This window comes from Morone saxatilis, unplaced genomic scaffold (genome assembly GCF_004916995.1).
Source record: "Morone saxatilis isolate NCDOM2014 unplaced genomic scaffold, NCSU_SB_2.0 Contig22, whole genome shotgun sequence".
Taxonomy (NCBI): domain Eukaryota; kingdom Metazoa; phylum Chordata; class Actinopteri; family Moronidae; genus Morone; species Morone saxatilis.
In genome coordinates this window covers 14,604,753-14,612,938 of record NW_023339785.1, presented here as the reverse complement: position 1 = coordinate 14,612,938, position 8,186 = coordinate 14,604,753, and the positions used below count along the sequence as shown (strand labels likewise).

Sequence of the window (8,186 nt, the reverse complement as noted above, 5' to 3'; positions counted from 1 at the left end):
GACTGACTGTTATAGTGGAGACAACGGGCAGCCCTCTGTTCATGCCCTACAGTCATTGTATACGTATGGCGGTGGCGGGACCAGCTTCCCTGAAGCTTGCTGTCGCGAGTTCAACTGACTTTACACACGACAAGGAGTACAATGACAAAACCTGACTTTTTACTTAGTGTTGGCTTTGGGCCTGATAGTTTTCCTTCCTTCTTCAGTCAACGTGTTTAGTGGTTATTATATCAGTTTGAAAATCTACAGATGGAGACAAGTCTCGGCGTCCTGTATCAACTCCCAATCTCCCTGGTTGATTCCATATTATCCTCCACACGGTTACTCAGACACTTTGGGGGACAGGACTCTCCAAACACGTGTACAATTTACGAGTGTGCAGGACGACTGAACTCCAGAAAGAGCTGACTGTAATTCGGCAGAGCTGGTAGTCAGAACGTGGCTGATAATGGACCCCCAGTTCTACAGGGACGATGCAGCGGGGGGTACATTAGGTTGAAAGAGCATCCTGGATGAACCAGACTCTCCACTAGAGGTTAGTTCAGTTTTATCACCTGAGTCAATTATACAATCCTTGGTCCTGTGCGCCTCAAATTCCAGTTTCCTTCTTGCTGACTGTGTACTTTGTATATTTACTCAACTGCCAGCTGTTTAAAATAAATAATTAAACAATTAACATATATCTAAAATACAAATTTGAAATATTTGACTCAATTAGGGCTCAGTAACAAAGTCCATAATATTCATGTTTTTATATAACAAAAATCAAGTGGTAAATTATTTGTATTTGCAAACGCATTGACAGAGTTTAATTTGACATCAGTATTTTATTGTCTGATTTTCCACATTCACTCTGGCTCCTACTCTCCTTTCACTTCATTCGTAATGCTGCTTGATTGAGTACCACAGACAGCGATATTCTTGTACTTGTACGTGTTCACCATACAGTCATCCATTGCTCGTTGGAATTCATTTGATGTCTAACTGCTTAGTGCTGTTGCTTCTATTGACCTGTTGATTCCGCCTTTTCATCATAATCACGCAAATGTAGTAATATTAATTGATTGAGCGCCAGCTGCAAATATTCACAGGGGATCAATGCTTAGCTTCTAACTCCCAGTATGAGAGAGTTCAGATTTTGGACTCTAAGTGACGCTGTTGGTCAGCAAAACGTTTTCAGTGATAACAGCCAGCCTATAACCCTCCCTCACTACCGTACTTTAGCATGACAGCAGTGATACTGTCCTTCGTGGGAGGACAGGGAGAGAAGAGACGGTTTTCTTACACATCGTTCTGTGGAATATACCAGGATCACGTTTTTATCTAAACGTAGTACAATATATTTAAGGTGGACTACAACCTCACGTTTATTTTCTTCAAGTTAGGACGCTTCTTCAGGCATCAATATCTATTGTTTCTGATATGGCAGCCCGAGGCCAGCTCTACCCCAGACGTGTAAGATGGCGATTTTCTTTCATATTACGATGTCAAGTTGGATTTCTCATTTTGCTCACTTTTATGGTTTATCGAGTGGCTGGACAGATTCGTTATTCTATTCCAGAGGAGATGAAAAAAGGCTCCCTCATTGGCAATGTAGCACAAGACCTCGGTCTCGATCTGAAAAGGCTCCGTTCTGGCCGTGCCCGGATCGTGAGTGGAGAAAACATCCAGTACACCGAGCTGAAGACAGACAAAGGGATTCTAGTAGTGAATGAGAGAATAGACAGGGAGCAGCTTTGTGGAGATGTGACACCGTGCAGCCTCAGCTTCGAGGTCATTTTAGAAAATCCAATCGAACTTCATCGTGTCACTGTGGAAATTTTAGATATAAACGATAATACCCCCTTCTTTCCTAATAAAGACATCCAGTTTGAAATGAGCGAATCTGCTACAATTGGCGCAAAATTTCCTGTTGAAAGCGCAGTTGATCCTGATGTTGGACTAAACGCATTACAAAATTACATTCTGTCTCCGAATAATTATTTCATTCTGAAACAACACACTAATCCAGACGGGAGTAAATACGCTGAATTGGTGCTCCAGAAGCCATTAGACAGGGAGGAACACCCCAGTCTCCTTCTAAAATTAATAGCTGTCGACGGAGGAAACCCACAGAGATCTGGTACAGTAGATGTATATGTATCTGTTTTAGATGTAAACGATAATGCCCCTGTATTCAATCAGTCAGTTTATAGGGCTGCTGTGGTGGAAAATGCGCCAAAGGGGACTTATATTACAACAGTTAACGCCAGTGATGCAGACATTGGCAGTAACGGTGAAATAATATTCAGTTTTTCGAAAGTTAAAGGCACTACGGTTGGTATGTTTAATATCGATGAAAACACAGGTGTCATATCAGTTGCTGGACTTATAGACTTTGAAAAAGAGAAAAAATATGAGCTTAGGTTAGAGGGGAAGGATCGAGGAGGTTTGACTGGAACCAGTAAAGTTATAATTGATGTTAGTGACGTAAATGACAATGCCCCAGTCATTAATATCATGTCATTTTCTGACACTATAGCAGAAGATTCCCCCCTCGGCACAACAATAGCTGTTATCAATGTAAAAGACGCTGATTCGGAGAAAAATGGGCAGATAAAATGTACCATAGATAAAACGCTTCCGTTTAAAATCCAGTCATCATTAACGAACTACTATAATTTGGTGGCGGATCAGCATTTCGATAGAGAGACAACTTCTGAATACGATATTACAATAACAGCCACCGACTCAGGGTCCCCTCCTCTTTCTAGCTCCGTCACGTTGCAACTTAGAATCTCTGACGTAAACGATAACGTTCCATTGTTCGACAGAAACTCGTATTCTGCTTACGTCACAGAGAACAATTCCCCTGGAAACTCCATAACAACTGTGAGCGCGCGAGACTTTGATTGGAATCAGAACGCGAGAATCTCCTATTTCCTGGAGGACACACAGATCAGCGGTAATCCGGTGTCTAACTACGTGTCCATAAACTCTGAAACTGGGGTCTTACACGCGGTCCGTTCCTTTGATTATGAGCAAATTAAACAGCTTCAGCTAGTAGTCAAAGCTCAGGATGGAGGCTCCCCTCCACTCAGTAGCAATGTGAGTGTGAAAATTATGATCCAGGACCAGAACGACAACCCTCCTTCAGGTTTCTTGCTTACCCAGTCCAGACTGGTGGCTCTCTGGTGGCTGAGATGGGTGCCTCGTTCAGCAGATGGTGGGTTATCTGGTCACTAAAGTGGTGGCTGTTGATGTGGACTCTGGACAGAATGCCCTGGCTCTCTTAAAACTGCAGAAAGCCACAGACAAAGGGCGCTGTTTGAAATGTGGCTTTACAGAATGGAAAATAAAGATAAATCCGCCAATGTCACTTGATAAAGATGCTGTGAAACAAAGACTGATGTGTAGGGAGGACAACGGCAGCCCTCTCGTTCAGCTACAGTCATTGTTAACGGTGGCGGTGGCGGACAGCTTCCCTGAATGGCTGTCGGAGTTCACTGACTCTTACACACGACAAGGAGTACAATGACACCTTTACTTTTTACTTAGGTGTTGGCTTTGGCTGTAGTTCCTTTCTCTTCATCACGTGTTTAGTGGTTATTATATCAGTGAAAACTACAGATGGAGACAGTCTCGCGTCCTGTATCACTCCAGTCTCCTGTGATTCCATATTATCCTCCACCGTACTCAGACACTTTGGGGACAGCGGACTCTCCAACACGTGTACAATTACGACGGTGTGTTGCAGGACGACCTGACTCCAGAAAGAATGTGAAACATGAAAATGTATGCAACCGATGGAGTCAACAGTTTAGTTAGTGGTGGATGGGGGGAGCTGAGACTGATTACTTCGCAGAGCTGGACAAAGCAAACTGTCCTGGACACTTTTCTCAAAATGTCAACTTTGGTGAGTGATATATTTCATCGTTTTGTTTCTCAATTTTCTCCTTCTCTATTCCTTTATGTGAAAAGCTATTGTGGTGCATGCGCCACTGGATTGCCAGTAGAGCCTCTTGGTCGCTGTCCTGTGGTGCTGGACTGCCGGTGGATCTCATATTAACAATAACTTTCTCATGCTACGTGTTGTACTGGATATGGGAAGCATTTCCTTGCCTCATCCAATCGTTCAGAATTCATGACTATAGTAGTATTTCTTTAGGTGTAACGCCTGATATATATGTATTTTCCGAAATTTCGACGATTTATTATGTAGATCACTCAATAGTTTTTCAACATGCATCCATCATGATTGAAACAACTGATCGATTTTACTATCGATCAAAACTTTTCAGATTCATTTTGTGAGCACTGTCTCGTCGACTTATGAAACATGCCCTCTAGTGATTCATTTTTACGCTACTCCTTTTGTTAAATTTGAATTACGTTATATTATATATATATGTATTCATAAATGCGTGGTAAGTTTTTAATTGCAGCATTTTAACTGTTCCCTAATAATGTGCACACCACATACATTACCGTGGATGCGGCCTCTGAGCGCCGCCTTGTTTTGGCATACATCACCTGCACTGAGGCTGTCCAAATCAGCAGTGCAGCCGGGTCCACCCCTTTAGATTCGATTCCAGTGCTCTTTACCGCTTGGAGAGGAACGACGTCTTCGGTGATAGCTTTTCTCGCGGAATTTCTTTGGGCTGAACGAATACTATTGCCTTCTCAGTTCATGGAATTTAATGATTCCAGTTTTGCATTGAAAAGGATTACTGTATCTGTCATCTCTGGGATTTGACTGGACTGGTTGTAGTGGGATAACCCGCTCCTCAGACGGCGCATGGCAAGCGCTCTGTTTTGTGCATTCTTTGTTCTTTTTTCAAGCTCGAGCTCAGTGGGACGTGGACAGGCTCGGGTATCGTCCGTACCGCGAGGAGGCAGGCAGAAGGGTCTTTTGTTGAACATCGCTAGGAGATCTTAGGTTTTGGATGTGGGCGAGGCCTCGTATCAAGGTAAATTTCTCGTATTATTACAAAAGGGAAGTCGTCAGTATGTTGATTTAAACCGAGACCAAAAGGCAGGTTCTAGTTTCTAAAGAGCGAATCGGACCGAGAAGAACTGTGTGGAAAGACGACCCGCCCTGTAGCTTCAAGCTTCGAGGCCATATTAGAAAATCCCAATCCTGCTTTATCGTTCGTAACAGTGGATACCGGTAATAGAGCATAAACGCATAAACAGTCGTCGTTCCCAAAGGATGGGAAATCAGTCTTTGGAAAATCGCTGAAGAGTCGCTGCATCGGGGACTCGATTCACTCTAGTCGAGTTGCAGCGATCCTGGATGTTGGTATTAATGATATTCAAAAATACACACTTCAAAACGCCTCAGATCATTCTATCATTAATTAGAACTCTCAGCTATTTTCAGGATTGCTCAGCTCCCCTGCATGGCACGCGATATTTGTTAATTTATCGAATATGGTTTTATCTAAAAATATTCTCTCTGGAGAGAGATTTACTTTAAGACCTCGATGAGGAACCGAGGACGACTCCTACTTATCCCTCGTGCTGATTGCGTCTACGAGAATGTGACAGGACGGTAGGTACACAATCTACTAAGTGGTGACTACACAGGGCTTACCGTCGATGAAGTAGTAGATCTCCTGTAAGTTCGGCAGATATCACCTTGGTTGTTACGTAAGAAATGCTAACGATAAATCGTAGACCAGTGTGCAGCCAGCCTTCGGTGCTGGATAATGGATATCCCCAGTTTATAGGGACGAGATGACTGGGGAATAAGGACAGATGTGAAAAGATTTCCTCTGGTGACTAGGAACAGGAGACTCATCCCAGCTTTGAGTTGTATCTCTAAGTTTCAGTTTTATCACCTGATTCAACTGTTAGTGCAAATGACGACATAGAAATATATATGGTCCTGTGCGCCTCCAAATCCAGTTTCCTTCTTGGCTGGGACTGGTTGTATTGGTGATTGTATATTTACTCAACTGCCAGCTGTTTAGAGTAAAATTCTTAATTTATATCACAAACTATTCACACTATATATCTTACATCTACGACCAAATATGAAGCAAAAAAACAGGTTTATTCGCAAATTAGGGCTTCGGGCATCAAAGTCCATGATAAATACTGATGGAGTTATTAAAGTATTTGTCAATAACAAAGAGTTTACAATATAGTGGAGATATTTAGAATATTATGATATTCATAACGCATATGAACTGAGTCGTATTCAATATTGATCTCAAATCAGTGTTCATAGTTGCTCATCGGTCATGATTGATCCACACTCTCAACTCTGTGTGTGGCTCGACTACTCTCCTTTTCACTTTTACTACTTGCGTAAAGATGCCGCTTGATGGTGATCTACCACAGACAGCTGACATCTCTATTTCACTATGTACGAGTGATATATGCAATTCGCAGTCATCCAATGTATGCTACGTTGGAACATTCATCTTTGATGTTTAACTGCTTAGTCTGCTGTGCTTCTAACTTGACCTGTTGATTATACGGCCATGTCTTTCCTACTGATACATCATCTCGTCATTCAATTGTAAGTCAATACGAATATTCGAGTTGAGGCTCATCCTCTCACACAGGTATACTTACACAGTGGACTTCAATAGTCTGCTGATTGTTCTAAGCCTCCAGTATGTATGGAGAGTGAGCTTAAGATGTACTTCTGAGACCTAAGTGACGCTGTTTGGTCAGCAAAACGTTTTGCTCCAGTAGACATAACAAGCCAGCCTATAACCCTCCCAGGTTTGTTCCGTCAACAATTTGTAGGTCATGACAGCAGTATGATATACTTTTCGTTGAGTCGGTAAGGACATTGGGACTGAATAAGAGACGGTTTCTTGCACAGTTCGTTCTGTCAGGTAATTATACAATGTAGACAGGACACGTTTTTTTATATTCTAAACGTAAGCTACAAATATCATTTATGGTGGGACTACAATCCTCAACCGGTTCTTATTTTTCTATCAGCTTAGTCCGAAGTAAGGACGGCCTTTCTCTCATGTATCTAGACAAAGAGAAAAGTTGATCTATTGTATTTCTTCTTTGATAGGCAGCCCTATAAGACGAGCCAGGCTTCCCACCCAGACGTGTATATAGACTGTTCGTGTCGATTTTTCTCTTGAGTAACTCTTTAACAGGATGTCATTAGCCTTGCCATTTTTCTTCCATGACTCTGACGGCCCTTTTAAGTGAGATATTATCGAAACGTGGCTTGGGTATCAATTCGTTATTTCATTAGTCAAGGAGAGGAATGGAGACTATAGAAAGGCTTCGCGCATTCTCGAATGGCGCCCACAATGTTGCCAGCACAATGGACCCTCTTGGATCGGATTCTAATCGAGTCTGAAAAAACTTGTTACTGTAGCCGGGTCGTAAGTTGGAAGAGAAAACCATCTCAGTTACAGCTGGCAGGCAAAGAAGAAAACAATACCTAGGAATTTTTTATGTTGTGTGATTGAGAAATTTATACTGACTCACAAGCAGCTTTTTTAATGTACCTTCTAGCACAGCGTTCAATGGCATTTCTTCTGTGTACTAAAGAGGAGCCAAACCAACTGCCAAACGGCGTTTTTTACTTTCGTGTACACCTGTTGACTAGGAATTTAAGATATTAGAAAACCGATGAATATATACTCGGTGCGCGCTCGCCCCTTGTTCTTCCTCACTCTTAAGTCATCCATTTGAAGGTTGTCAATGATATATATGCTATACTGTTCGTATTATCCAATTGGCCAAAAATTCCTTTAGAATGTCGAGCTCGATCACTTTCTTGCATTTAATACGAGTAATATACTGCATTATAAAGATATTGCTGTTAATTGAAGTCATATATCATATGAAGAGTAATCATCGCAATAAATCTATGTATACGCCGTGTATAAAATTATACGCTGAATTGTACGTCTGCTGATTGCGTGGATTCTGTGATCCTCCTCTGCTGAGCATCGGTGTGCTACAGTCAGATAATAATTTATGGTCCTAGGGACCGAACGACAACCCTCCTCAGGTTCCTGGTATCCCAGTCCGATGGTGGCTCTCTAGGTGGCTGATTAGATTGGTGCCTGTTCGTTCAGCATGATGTGTGGCTATGCTGTGCTCACCTTAATATGTGGTGGCTGTTGATGTGGTGTCCAGGACAATCAGCTTCGGATCACGAGACAGTTAGGAACACTATGCCTGCTTTTTCTCTATTCCTACCAGTATATCTCTCT

At 42.2% G+C, this 8,186-nt stretch overlaps 1 pseudogene; it reads left to right on the top strand.

Moving 5' to 3' along the window:
* The first annotated feature begins 3,051 nt into the window (after window positions 1–3,051).
* Window positions 3,052–3,763, top strand: LOC118333993 (annotated as a pseudogene).
* The last annotated feature ends 4,423 nt before the right edge of the window (window positions 3,764–8,186 follow it).